The 15,249-nt window shown below is 36.4% G+C and overlaps 1 protein-coding gene across 1 annotated transcript in view; it reads right to left on the bottom strand.

Annotated features, from left to right (window-relative positions):
• LOC124414144 overlaps positions 1-8,035 on the bottom strand; it is a 68,089-nt gene extending 60,054 nt beyond the window's left edge. Inside the window, exon 1 of the mRNA XM_046895089.1 lies at positions 7,949-8,035. The gene's annotated coding sequence lies outside the window, so the exon portion shown is untranslated. The remainder of the gene's footprint in view (positions 1-7,948) is intronic.
• Positions 8,036-15,249: the final 7,214 nt, after the last annotated feature.

The following is a 15,249-nucleotide window of genomic DNA, read 5'->3' as shown; positions in this document are numbered from 1 at the left end:
AATTCGAACCTGCACACGTAGAAACCGATACAAGAGCGTGTAAATTCCTCGGTGCAGCTTAAGTTGGCCAAAATCGGTTTCACGGAAGCGTTCTTCCCGATATCTGGCGCTTCCAGAAAGCTCGCACGGCTTTATTCGCCCAGCTCTAGCTGCCCATTCGCTCGCTACTTTTTGCTCATTCCTTCCTTCCTTCCTTCCTTCCTTCCTTCCTTCCTTCCTATCCCCCTGACAGTTAAAGTACATTGGTAACGTTCGTTTTTCCAGAGGAAGCGAGAGACGCTCCTGCAGGCTACTGCATTGCTGCACCAACGACCGGAAAAACTTACAACGGTTTCATACTTCTTTCCGCCCGCGTAGCTGCTGCCGCTGCTGCTGCTACAGCAACGGTTGAAATTGATGTGGGAAACCGACCTTACTTTCAGGATATAACGGGACTGGAAATCCCGTCAGAAAACATCTTTTTAATTTCATTTCTTACCACAAAATAACCTCGAAGAATAAAAAGTTGAAATTTTATTAAATCTCTAGATTTTCGGGTCAAAGTATCGGCGAATATTCCAAACAGTTTTCAAAAACGTATCAACGCATTTTCCTGCTTTTGGTCTCAGTCAATACTAATCGAATTTTAAACGAACCCATTGAATAAATTTTGAAAACGGCATTTATTGGTCTGTCTTACATTCAACTGAGAACTGATCTCACTTCCGGCAAAATCAGCTCGATCAATCCCGAATCAATTTCGAAACGTAAAATTTTTCCAGTCCTCTAGATTTTACCTCCTAAATAAGTTCCACGTAAAAAATAAATAATTTATCTTAGTTAGTTTTTGGTGAAGTTTTTTTTTTATTCAATTTCACATTTTTTCATCCAATTTTAGAACTTGCACGGTTTTTTTTTTCTTTTTCTTTTTTCTTTTTTTTTTTTTTTTTTTGCATTTATTGTACAAAAAAACCTCCCGCGTTGAACTGAGAGTCGAATTTTATAAAAAGGCGCATACATTTTTTTTTTCACACTCAATTGCGTTTCAATTCATCCTCTTCAACTTTTTCATCGTTTCTTTATTATCCCCTTATTTCTCTAAATCTCACCGCCGCAGACGGTTTTTCGGTGATTAATGCCAAACGAAGCATGAAAATAAAGAACCGCGTAGCTGCAGGAGGGTTTTCGATTTAAAGTTTTTCTGAAAAAAATTGCCTCATGGTTTTGAATATTCGATTTATCGTAGGTCCTTTCAGCTCGCTTTTCCCGCCGAAAATAAACTTCGAAAGACTGAAATTTATGCTTCGATCTCTTTTCTTCCTCTCCTTCGATAAAAATTCGCCTTCAAGATCGTGAACAACGATCTAAATTATTCACGATTAGATTAAACAAAAATGTATCGTAAATACAACAATCCGATAGCTGCTAATGATGAGAATAAATTCTAGACTAAAGTCTGTTCTAACACGACGTCGTAACTCTCTGCCTGTTTTTGCAACAATTTGGATTAAAAATAGAAAAAATAATTTACATCATAGTGAGAGAGAGAGAAAAAATATGCGAGAGAAACTGTCCGCTTTTAAATGTTGAGTTTGTACAATTACACCTCGGAGGATTCAAACTTTCCCGATACATTCATTCGTACCACCACGTTATTATACCTTGCAGAGGTATTTTATAGGGTTTAAAACAACCCCAACTCGTTTCCATTGTCGTTGAACGAAGCTAGATCGTAAAATGAAAAAACAAAACATCGATGAATAAATGTTTTGTAAACTGGAATTACGGAACAAAGTTGATACAAAATTAAAAATAAACGAAAAAAAAAACAACAACAACAACAAAATACGAAAAATAAAACATCAACGCAACACATCGCGCTCAAACAGTTACGTACATACATCCGAGAAAGTTGCCTGAAATATTGTTCTCGGTATTAATTATACGTACATCAACATCCGGTAAAAAAAAAAAAAAAAAAAAAAAAAAAAACATTTAGCTTTACAAGCAAGTGTGAAATAATAATTCAAAGTTGTGTTGAATTTGAAACAAAATTACTGTAACTACGTGAAACACGTGTATCAATCGAACTGACGAATATTGATCAATGAAAAATGAAAACTGTCCTCAAGAAAAGAAGTCTGAAAAAAAAAAAAGCGTATTTTTCTTTTTTTTTTTTTTTTCTTTCTTTCTTCTTCTTCTTTTCTTGCCTTAAAATTGTGACCAATTCCTTAATTCGATTCTGTCGATATATGTATAACAGCTGGGTTCGAAGATCGCGTCGTGGTTATGGATTGAAAGTTCGTCTGGCGACTCGGGGTAGAAGGGGATGAGGCGAGAAGGGATGTCGAGTAGTATTATTATACCTACGAACCTACCTACCTACCTACCTCCAGCTATTAGGCGTTCGTCATTTATGGACGTGGCCGTTGAAACTTTGCCTCGTAAAATCAAACGGGCCAAGTTGTTACCCGGTTCGGGTATAAGCACTGCTGCTGGTGCCTGCCCTCAGCCTGGACGCACGCTGGAGGACAATTGGATTCAGGTGCATATAATATCGTCTCCCTCGCCCCATCGCCAACCCTCTTCACCCTGTACCTAAGCATGCAGCTTCATCCCTCGGCACTCGTCGAGAGCGAAACTGCACCGGCATGCACGTATGTACCTACCTACCTACATTGTACGTGTAAAGGTCTTCCCTTGATTTGATTTCCACCAGAGATGAGGGATCGCCCGAGGACTGCGAAGCGTTATGAGGTGCTTCTTCTTCTTCAAAGTGAATTCAGTCTACATATGTATATCTATATATATATATATATAAAGATTATATACATATACTCGTATATGTGAATGTATATTAATTAACACCCTGCGCGTGTGTTCTCAACTCCTTTGCTTTTATGCTCCTATATCTCACCCCTCGCTATTGCTGCTTCGCATAATTGTGATATTCCGCAATAAACTTGACGCTGCTTCTCTTCTTTGATCGTGTCAATTAATTAATTACTTTTTCAATGTAAAGATCCTTTGTTGCATTTATTCGTACCTTTGAGAACAGGGCGAAACCTAACCTAACCTAACCTAACCTAACCTAATCTTTTTTTTAAATAGACTAGAAAAGTTTAATCGACGTCGAACGACGTTGAATTTGACCCTGAGCGTGGGTTAGGGTGGTTTTTATAATAGGGGGTCGAAAGAAAATTCACAATGGAGTCTGTCAAATCGGTTCAAAATATCGAGAAAAAAAATCTTCAACTTTTTCAAACTTTTAAGCCATTTCCCTAGTCTCCCTATTTGAGCGGAAAGTTTCGAATTACTCATTCACTGTATCTCGTATTCCGCAATTTTATTTCAAGTTCATTCCTAGGTCAAACTATCCGCATTCTCGAATATTCAGTTAGTTTGAACTTCTTTTTTTTCTGCCTTCATAATGAAGAAGAAGAAAAAAAAAAAAAACTTTCAATCCAAACACGGTCAAAAGATGACATCGATAAACAAAAAAAAAAAACATTCGCTGACATCAAAAATCAAGAAATAGAAGAAATTAAAAAACGTCAGATTTACAATAATTTTTTTCTTCTTCTTCTTCTTCTTCATCTTTTACTCTGTTCTAAATGACCGATATTGAAATAAACGTTATTTTATCACTTTTCGTAATTATAATTTCTTTCAGAGCTCTGAGGAATCAGTTTTTCGGTCAACCTTGTGTCTCAAATTTTATTCCTACTTCGGTTTTGATTTCAATTTCCAATGCTTCGTATATATTTTTTTTCATTTTAGTCCCTCGTCTTCCCTTCAACCTCTGCTCCTGTATTCCCAAGCATCCTGTGAACTGTGTACGTTTAAAAAATACATATATACACCTGCTACTACATCTTTCACTTATTTTCTCTGTAAAATAATTTTCTCTCTCTCTCTCTCTCTCACTCTCTTGCAATATACGTATCTATATATATACATCCAAATATCCATATATACGCAAGAAAACTTGGGATATAAGTTAGAAGTTGAAAATTTACTGACCTTAATATACCCAAACACCATATACATATACACACACATATATATATATATATATATATACAATGCATTCGTCGAGAATTTGTGTGTAGGTGTACGTATGAACGATATCGCGGTGCAGGGAATAATAAAGTTGTGAATTATCGACGCTTAGATTGCGAATTAAGATTGCAGCGTGGAAATAAGCGGTTTTGCAAACTTCGAAAGAAACCAGAGCTCGAGCGACCACAGCACTCCTCCTTATTCAGCCACTCCTCGTCCTCCTCCTTCTCGGGTTCGAGGAGCCGCAACCTTATAATATACCTACCCTTATACACAGATACGCGAAATGTATGCAAATTATCAACCTCCGCAGGCCGTACGCTCTATAAGTACGCAAAATGCTCGGTAGAAGGAGGAAAAAAAGAAGAAGAAAAAAGATAAATAAACAATCGCACAGAGTTGAATATTTTTTGTTTCTCTTCTTTTAGATAATTTATAACAGCGATTTTCTATGACATCCAAAATCTATAAAATTTCATGACAAAATGTCTGAAACAGATAGACGCGAAATTTTTCTTCTCCTTTTTCTTTTACGGTAAAGATGGAAATGAAACTGTCAAAAAGGAATTTTCCAACGCGAAGATTAGACCGAAACAAAGTTATGACTGTGATCTTCTATCTCTTGGGAATGATTATACGCTGTTGAACAGCCTCTCCAAGATTTTTCTTATTCGCTTTAATTTTTCTTCCTTTACTTTCAAAATTTTATTCTCATTCTTATTTTTATTTTCATCATTTTCTTTATCGTATCGTATCTCCGCACAAGTATAGATATATAAATAAACTATGCAAGGCGATAATTTCTCCCTCGGTCTCGAGGGTCAGATTTAAAACGCATTAGCGGAGGTTCAAGTTACGTTATATACCTACGTAGAACGAAGAGAAAGAAGAATAAGTCAAAAGTACCTGGATAATAACGCGATACGGTATCGTGATGATGATATATTGATATATATATATATTAGGGTAGCGCAAAAAAACAGACTATTTTTTTTTTTTTGGTCTCGCGTGACAAAATGTTAGTTTTTGATGTTTTAAGAGCCCACTTCAAAGGGCAACTCGAAAAAAAAATTTTAAGAGGTTGCTCTAAATTTTTAAAAATGTCAAAGATCGTCAAACAATTAAATAAAAAAAAATTATATTCTCAGTATTTTGTTTGATTTTTAATTCATGTCGTGGTGTATTGTTATCGATTCTTTCCAACTAAATAAAAGAAAAAAAATTTATGAAATTTTAATATGGATATTAAAAGGTCGTTCGAAAAGATCTAAAGAAATGCACCAAAAAATTGAAAAAAATTATGAGTGACCTTTCAAAATTCAAATTTTGAGCTGAAGCTTTCGGAAACTTATTATTTTTTTTGTCTATAAAATTAAAACATAACGAGAAAAAAAATTTAAAGAAAAAAAAAATCGATTTTTGACGATTTCTGACGTATTAAAAAATCTGGAGCGATTCTTCATCGTTTTTTATCTCAAAATTTCCTGCAGCTGTGCAAAAAAGATAATTTTTTATTTAAATCACTGAAAATTTGAATATTTTTTTTTTATATGACATCAATGAATTAGACGAGCTTCATCAATCGTTCAAAATTCATAAAAACAATAATTCTTGTGTGATGAAATTATTTTTACATTTTTGCATTCGCACAGCCGCCATTAACAGTCGTCACCATTGCTTGAAGTGATAATTTTTTATCTCAAAAGAGAATAAAAAGAAGCAAAAACAGTAGGTGATAATTTTTTTTTCCACTTCTTCTTTTTCTTCTTATTCTCAAATAAAAAAAGTATACAAAATGAGAAAAATTAAATTGCACATCCAGATATACCCTGTAGAAAATCAAAGACCTGTACTTCTGTTTAAATAACGAATATAATAACATGATAAGTAAATAATAATAATATGATTAAGAAAAGAAAAGAAACAAAAAGACAAAAAAAAATCCTCTCATCTACGCGATCGGATCGACTACGATGTCGTTTATTATTATCATCATCATTCTTATTATTATCATTGTTATTGTTATAGTTATGGAAGGTAAGTTTTAAGAGGTCGCTCGGTCTATCGTGTCGCGTGTTCCCGAGCCATGAAGAGATCGCCATGCGGTTGGCTCGTTCGGTGGCTGATCTACCCTCTCTCTCTCTCTCTCTCTCTCTCCCTCTCTCGCGTTTTCCCTTTGGGGCCACTCCAAGTATTAACTTTTACTACCCGGGAAGCCGCGAGTAGCGCTTGTGCATTCGCCACTCGCTCTATGTGCCGCGGTGCTAATGCACAGCCTCGCGAAACGCGATATTGCCTCGCAGGTTCGCGGGCTCCCGATCCCCATTCACCCCCCCCCCCCCCCCCCCCCACTTTGCATCCCCTGATTGTGAAATCGCAACGAGATTGCGCTGCCCTCGAGATAAAATAACCCTACACAAAATTGTCTAGCGAAAAAAAAAAAAAAAAAAACATCTCGAGAGAAAAAATAACTCCACAATTATGTCGCGCGACAAGAAGAAAAAAAATCAAAAAAATCTCGAGACAAAATAACCCTACACAAAATTATCTCGAGAGAAAAAACAACTCAAGATAAAATAACCCTGGACAAAATCGTCTCGCAACAAAAAATCATCTCGCGACAAAAAAAAAAAAAAAAAAAAACTCGAGACAAAAACCTCTCACGAGACAAAAGATCAAACCGACGAAAGTTAGGGGTTGTGAAAATTGTAAGTTCTCGATCGATTTAGTCTCTGTATAGATTTCTCGCCATCCGTTTCTCGCTCTCTCTCTTTCTCTGCTCCTCTCCTCGACTTTCTCTCTCACCCGCGGAATTCCTTGCAGAGAGGAAGCTTGGGTTAGTCGTACTTACAGCGTAGCCCCGAGGCCGTCGAGAGGGTGCAGAAAGTGTTAAATATACCGACGCGTGGTGCTGGCCTCACCCCCTCCCACCCTCTTTTCCGACACCCCCCGTCGCCCGGTTTAATCAGTGCGGTTTCAGTCCGGAATCTCATTACGCGAAAGTAGGAGACAATGCTCCGTTACTCTTGCGCACCCCGCGCCCTTCCGCCCCCGGCCAAAACGCACGTCTGCGTAATATGTGAGATTAGGTTGCACGAATGTATATATGTATATACGTAGTTATACGCGCGGAGAGAAAGAGAAAAAAGAAGGTGGCTGAGAGAGAGAGAGAAAGAGAGAGAGAAAGAGAGAATTATAAGGGTTTCATCCCTCTGAAAGATGACAAAATTTTGCGACACTGAAATTTGTGTTATCATCACCTTTGGTGATCTACGAAAATTATTGATTTCGGTCGAAAATCAGTTTTTCGAATTACAACGAATCTTCACGTTTTTTAACCTCTGCGGAATATCCGAAAAACAGATATTTAGAAAAATTTCTTCTTTCAGTTTTTCATTTTTCACTCGGACGTTTTCGAGATCATTGCGAAGGAAAGAAAAAACTGTTTTTTGTTTGTTTATTTCTACTCGGTATTTTCAAACGATAATTTGAAAAAAAATCTGTGACCTTTGATAATTTTAAAAATAGTTTCCAATTCGATTATTTGGTGGCTATATTTTTGCTATCGTTGTAATTTTTCTCTTCTTTTTATCAAAATTCAACTGCTAGATAATCGAATGAGGAAAAAAAAAAATGTTCAGTACAATCTTAGAATCTCAGAATAATTTATAAAAATTTATAATTACAGCATGAGGAAATTCATTTTTGGCTTGCAAAAACTCACTCACTGGATTGAAATTGCTGTTTAAAAAAATTTCGATCTGTATTGATTCGAATTTCCAAAAATTGACTCACATCACAAAATCGTATTTAATTAAAAACCAAATGAAACGATGATCGCAAATCGGAAGCAGCATTTGAAAATTGAATTCGTGAAATGATTAAAAATTAACTGTTATTTGCTCACCATTATTTTATCCTCCGTAGTTCCAAGTCAGGTCAAAGCACCAAAGCACACGATACACGTGGTTGACTTTTCACTCGCGTCACCGACGAGCGTCGAACTGCGATTTCAAGACACGACCGTACAGCCCTGTAAAACAGAAGAAGAGGTAAGAAAAAAAAAAAACGAACATCCAAAAAAGCACAAGAACATGACTGAAAGCATTATTATTGCCTCGTAATTATACATTATTTTCGTAGGAGAAAATGCTGCTTCAAAAACGGGAGGAATGGAAGTAACTTGATAACATTGAAACTCGACGAAGCACGCAGGCGGGCATATTTTATTGCAAAATACGCGCATCACGTGATAATGATAACGTTGATCCGAAATTGGAATAATGGCAATTCGAATCCGAACAACAATGCTAGTCGCGAAAAGCTTGTAAAGATTTTATTCTGATATACAAATGTTGGAAAGTTTTTCTAATTTTTTTTCTTCTTCTTATCTTTATAAATGAATCTTTCATCATTTCCCAACTGTAAGGGAAATAAGATCGACTTTAAATATTCATTAAAAATAAACGGTCTAATAAAAAATTTTAGAAAAATTCGAGTCGCGTTTTTTACCGAGTAGAATGTTAAAAAAAAAAAACCTGAAATGATTTTGAGATGGTCGGGATTTAACACTGGTCAAGTTGGCATGGAATACCCCGTATATACAAAAATGAACCAAAGTCCGTTCAAATTTTCGAACGGAATTCAAAATCCTGCTTATCAACCAAAATTCAAAAAAATATAACATCCCCGATCCACGGAGACTAGAAAAAAAAAAAAAAAAAATACGATCCACGTCACTGACACGTATGTATATACTATACATACATACATATATATACATGCATATATACACTATGCATTTACGTATTATATACATTATACAGCTACTCTCCGACGAATGATATTTTCGTTTGGCAAACTCGGTTAGCCAAACCAACATTTACCGAGTCCTGATCGATACGTTGAGCAAACCTACCTGTCCGCCTATTTATCATATGTAAATACATACAGCAAAGACTTTGGGGGTCCGAGGGTGCACAGTTCGATTTGTGTTTTTGTTCCACGGTGATCGAGTCCGTGGCGTGGCGAACGACACGTGTCATTGATTCACGAAATTCCGTAATTAGTCATCCGTCAAAAACTACCCGCCCGCCGAGGGATGGCGGATAAAAAAAAAAAAACGTTTCGATATAAAAAATGAAGCGATACTTAGTTCGTCGGATGATTTGAGAACTGATTCACAACTTCGTATACTTCGAATTCAGATTACGTCAAAATTTCTCTCTTTACTTTAAATTTGATAGTCAAGGGAGGGGAAGAGGTTGTTTTTTAATTATTTGAAGTTAATTTGGGGGTTGGGTGATAAAAATTCGTTAACACCCTTAATACGGGACAGCCTAATAAACACAGAAGTTTAAAGAATCCGAGACGTTAATTGACGCTCGAAGATACTTTCGTGTCTCGGAAAATTTTGAGAAAAACTGCAAAACTGGTGTGGATAAGCGTAATAAGCGAATGAAAAAAAAATTGCCTCGATTCAGCGGAGCATAAATTCAGTAGAAGACAGTCGAAAACGTTGGCAGAGAGTTGATAAAGGGGACGAGGTAAAAAGGGGGGTAAAAAAAGTGGCGATAGAGGGGTGGGGGTGAAAAAAAAAAAAATTGCTTCATGAACACCGCGTACGTGACGCGAGTACCTACCTACAGAGAAGGAGAAGAGAGTTTGTTTGTCAGTTTGTTTGTCGACTGACTCTCCGCAGCAGCAGCTCGGCTATACCTACCTACCTCCGTGTAACTCGACACGACAGTTGAAAAACCGAAAAATGGGGTTAGTCAAAAAAGAAAAATGAAGAGGAGAGCCGAGAGGTGAGAGACGACGACACGCTGCGAAAAGAGAGGATAAACACAGGCGACAGGCAAACAACCTGACAAAGAGAGGGAGAGAGATAAAGAGAGAGATAAAGAGAGAGATAACGAGAGAGAGAGAGAGAGAGAGAAGGACGAGCGGTAATTGGGTGGGGCAAAAACGAAACCCTGTCAAAAATAATCCGTCACCTGGGCCAAAACTCTGCAGCCCCTTTTCCTCCTCCGCCCCCCCCCCCCCCCCCTGGATTGGCGAGGGTCTTGTTTCGCGCTACTCTGGGGAAGGGGGGGGGGGGGGGTAGGGGAGAAAAAACTGTTTAGCACCAATTCCCGCTTTGTCGGCGAGCTCAAGGTGCGGTTTGAAGATTTTCAGACAGTGAAAAAGCTCCTTCCCAAGATTATACAGCCGACAAAAAAACAAAAAAAAAAAAAAAAAAGACCGGGATGAAACAGGCTTAAAACGGATGGTTGGAAAAATGTGTCAAGTTTTTTTTTTCGCTTTTTTTTTTACTTCAATCCTTTCACCGCGTTCCAACCATTTTTCAACCTTGGACGGAAAATCGTTTTTTCTTTCGCTTGAAATTTCCGACGAGAAATTTAGGTGATAATTTTATTTTGTAATTTTTATTTTTTGAAAAATATAATTTCACACCATAGGTGAAAAGAATTTTTTAAAGAAAAACTTGAAAGCTTTTTTTTGTTGTTGTACTTTTGAAAGTGTTTCGGGGAGATAATTTTCATACGTATATTAGGGTGGCGCAAAAACACCGAATATTTTTTTTTTTTTTAGTCTCGTGTGACAAAATGTTAGTTTTTGATGTTTTAAGAGCCCACTTTAAAGGATAGTTCAAAAAAAATTTTTCAAGAGGTCGCTCTACATTTTTTAAAACGTCAGAAATCGTCAAAAATCGATTTTTTTCAATTTTTTTTTCTCGTTACGGTATAATTTTATAGACAAAAAAAAAAATAAGTTTCCGAAAGTTTCAGGTCACAATTTGAATTTTGAAAGGTCGCTCATAATTTTTTTCAATTTCTTGGTGCATTTCTTTAGATCTTTTCGAGCGACCTTTTAATATTCATATTAAAATTTGATAAATTTTTTTTCTTTAATTCAGTAAGAAAGAATCGATAACAATACACCACGGCATGAATTAAAAATCAAACCAAATACTGAAAATATAATATTTTTAATTCAATTTTTTGACGAATCTTGACATTTTAAAAAATTTGGAGCTACCTCTTAAAATTTTTTTCCGAGCTGTCCTTTGGAGTGGGTTCTTAAAACATCAAAAACTAACATTTCGTCACACGGGACTCAAAAAAAAAAATAGTCAGTTTTTTTACACTACCCTAACGTATGTATATTATATATGCACGATTATGAAAACCTGGTAGAGGCTCGAGAACAAAAACTGTGTGATAACGGCAAGGGAAATGGAGGGTTGAAGGCGCTCAGGGTAGGTTGTAATGTGTACCTTAATATTTTGGGAAACGAGGCGAAGAGCGAGGTTCAAGCGACACACGGACAGACAGACAGACAGACAGACAGACAGACAGATATACACGCGCCTTGGGAGATTAATCCTGTCACCTGCAGGAAATTTATACCAAAGTTAGGACTGAGGTTTATACGGTCCCACGGGAAAGGGTGTATTAATTTAATGATTCTTGAAAATATCTAACCCCCTAAGCTCCCGCGAAATATCGACTTTTGCGTACTCGACGTACACTCGGGGTTTAAGATCAAGAGTCACCTTCTTGAGAAGTGCTACGAAAAATTGGATTCGGAAGTCCCGAATTTTTGGAAATTATCGTTTTTCAATTCGTCGGGACACGGGATATTTTAATAATATTATATTTCTAGTATCCGCGACGTGAATTCAAATACTTGAACAATGAATTAGACTGACTTGAATAATTTTACCAAAAACGAATTGTATTTGCATCGCAGAAAAACGAATGAAAAAAAAAATTCACGATTCATCCAAAATTCTAAATATCTATTCAGCGAATATTATCGTCATAATGTGACGAGTAATTAATCGAAGATGTAATAATAAAATCGATGAAAAACGAAAGATTTGCTAAAAAATCCAAACAAAATTGAAATTGATATTAAAAAAGAAAGAACAAATCTGAGAGTTAAAAATCCAAAGTAAGATAAGAGAAATACCCCGACGATGATGTTCAGTTTTTCCATAAATTTCTCGCGAGGTAAAAGCGCTGATTAGCGCTGGCTTAAGGGGGTGAAATTTCGTTCCTGTTTTCCCTGTTTCATTGTTTCCCTCCGTGTGCATAATGCGAAACGTTATAGGTATACGGTACGGATTTTCCACCGATACATAACGTAAACTTTTGGCTTGTAATAATGGGAAAACTTTTGAGGGTTCAAGTTACGCACCCAGCGTTTCCTCCCTCACATAGCATCGGAATTTTCGACTGACTTCGTGCCGTAGGCAAAAAAACATTGCTAAAATACCCTCAAAGTTTTTACAGAAACATGAGAAAAAAAATACTCGAACAAAAATAAAATATTTTTATTTACAGGGTGATTCAATTGCCAAGATTTGAGCCAGGGTGTTGAGTTACCTAGGGAAGGGTGGGGTAAAAAATTTGGGGGCAAATTGGGTCCCCTGAAATATTTTAAATAATAAGGGATAAAATTAATCACCTTAACTTATGATTAAGTATGAATTATTCGGAAATCATTAACTTGAATAATTGCACAGTTCATAACGCGAAACGTTTCAAGTTTTGCTTTACTCTCAATACGTCAAGGTGAAATAATTTTCTTAACTTGAATTTACGATTAATTTTTCGCGAAAAAGCTAGATAATAATTAAACATAATTGTTTGTATGAAAAGTAAACATTTTATTCTAATTTTAGGCATTATTTTCTTAAGGGGTCCACTTTGCCCCACCCTCCACTATATGAAATGTTCCGAAAGTGTCCGAAATCCGAATTTTTTGGTTCGCGAAGTTTGAGGTAAAGAAATCAAACTTTTGCGAAACAACAAGGTTTCGAATAGTGAAAAGCCTAACGGCTCAAAGATTCGAAATGTTACATTCCAAAAATTCGAAGCGAAATTCTAAAAAATAAAGTTTCGATGGAGTAAAATTTTGAAATTCAAAATATGTTACACAGCGTAGTAGCGACTCAACGAGTTGGTGAAAGGAATCAGAAAAAAACCAAAAATCAAAATGACCAGAATTCCTAACATGACAATATCGAAAATCCAAAGCAAAGAAAGATCAAAATGGTGAAAAATCTTCCGAAACTTCGATCGTCCATAAGTTTCAAACCATAAACTAAAAACTCACCGTTTCTTCAAACAATTCTATCCTCCCTCCAAGTTTTTCAGCAAAAAAAAAAAAAAAAAAATGATGTTATTTAAAAATTCTTAATTTCACCCCCACCCCAAAAATCTCACGCTCCAGGCTCCAAGCTCCAGGATCCTTGAGTGATCCTTTCGTCGCGAAACGACAAGTAGGTAAATAAGATGCGAAAAAAAGAATCGTGCGTATGAGGGGGTTGAAAAATGGGAAGTTATAAATTGAAATAAACGAGTCACGTGAGCGAGGGTGTGTGTGCGTCTGCGAAGGGGCGAGAATGGCTCACAGGAGGCGTCTGTCTCGGCGCCGCGACGGTCGGCGACGTCAAGTAGCTTGTGGGGGATGGGAAGACAGCCGAAAGCTGTATACGCTTGATGTCCATAAAACACGGAAGCGACTCCGACTCGGCTCTTCGGTACCGCGTCGGAAACGTCGAGGCATGTATCCCATTTTTTATTCATCCCCCTCCGCGGGCGTCCCGCTTTCCCTCTCGGGTTTCCTCACTCGGGCGCCGCTTATTCCTTTGTATAAAGCGCGTATTATACGCAGGAAAAATATACCCGGGTTATGCCCGTAAGCCGAAATATCCTCCCCCCTCGGACAACCTTCGGCCAGTTTTCCCTCATCTTTCACGATCGAAATTTGAATTTTCCCCGAAAAAAGCTTTATAAGCTTTTGTGTATAATGCAGATTTTCATACTGCTGACTGCGGCCTATTTTCTTACCCCCAAATCGATTTATCATCAATTGTTTCCTACCTCGTTTCAATATTTATAATTAAATGATGTTTCGTTTATTATTTAGGGAGGTAAACAGTTTTTTTTATCGACTCCACCTTTTTTTTGTAATTTTTTCTCTTTTTTTTTGCTCATTTGGTTTTAAAACTTTTTCAAAGGATTATCAGACACCGAGATAACAATGTAAAACAATTTTTTCGACGTTTGAATAGCCTGAAAAACAATAGAATGTCGAAATTTAACGTTTGACAATATGGCGTAGTATAAAAATAAGACAATAATGAAATGAACAGAATTGAAAACGAATTACAAAAATTAGTTACTCGACCGGCTGATGAGGTAATAAATAAATACAACAATTGAATGAGGAAATAAAATACTAAAGAACAATAAAAAAGAATTCTTGACAGCGAATTCCACAAATAATAAAAATGTTAATTAAATTTAAATTTAATTAAAAATTTCAAATTTCAAATTATGTGATAAAAAAAAATAGAAAAAATATTCGGCCCACGTTTTCCTTAACGGAGGATCTCTCCCGTCATTCACTGGATTTTTGAGAAGTTTTTCAGACGTTTAAGAATCGGCATTCGCAATCGACTTCAAATATTTATAAAAAAAAATAAACGGTTGAGTAAAAAATTTTGAAAAAAATTCAGGCTACGTTTTTTACCGAGTAAAATGTTAGAAAAAAACATGAAATGATTTTGAAATAATCGGGGTTTAATACTGCTCGAATTGTCGTGGGATAAAAAAAAACACACACACACACAAAAAAAAAAATAAAAAAAAATAAAATACAATGACGTCACGTGATAATTCTATCGTGAAAATAAATTCACAGAGACAAGTGATAAATTGTATTTCAAATCGAGGCGAGATATTAAACTGATATTTCATAGTAATAATTCAGGTTCCAGTAGATTCGTTTTATAAGGTGAAATAATTCGCACCTCGCAATCCGTCACTCATCGACATAAGTTAGACACACGTGGCGAGTGAATGCATAATGTACATGAGAATTTATGGCCATACCGTGTGGCAGCGTCTCTGGTAGAACAGACACCGTTTATCGATGCATACACGCCAGACCCACAAACGCGGAAGGGCTGTTCTCACCTGTTCGTTAGAGAATGAATATACAGGGTGGAAAAGCGTTTAGATAAGCGAGGAAAATGAGACGCGACTGAATGTTATTTTGGCTAAAAAATATACTAATATTATCCAAAATCGGATGGATTTTATTTTGCTTACTCAAATTGCCTAAAAATTGCACAATTTTGGCCAATCCGATTCAGCCAAACTTCAGACTTGCACATTTTGAATTTTGGGA

The sequence above is a fragment of the Diprion similis genome, chromosome 13 (genome assembly GCF_021155765.1).
Source record: "Diprion similis isolate iyDipSimi1 chromosome 13, iyDipSimi1.1, whole genome shotgun sequence".
Taxonomy (NCBI): Eukaryota; Metazoa; Arthropoda; class Insecta; order Hymenoptera; family Diprionidae; genus Diprion; species Diprion similis.
This window is presented reverse-complemented; position numbering and strand designations above follow the sequence as displayed.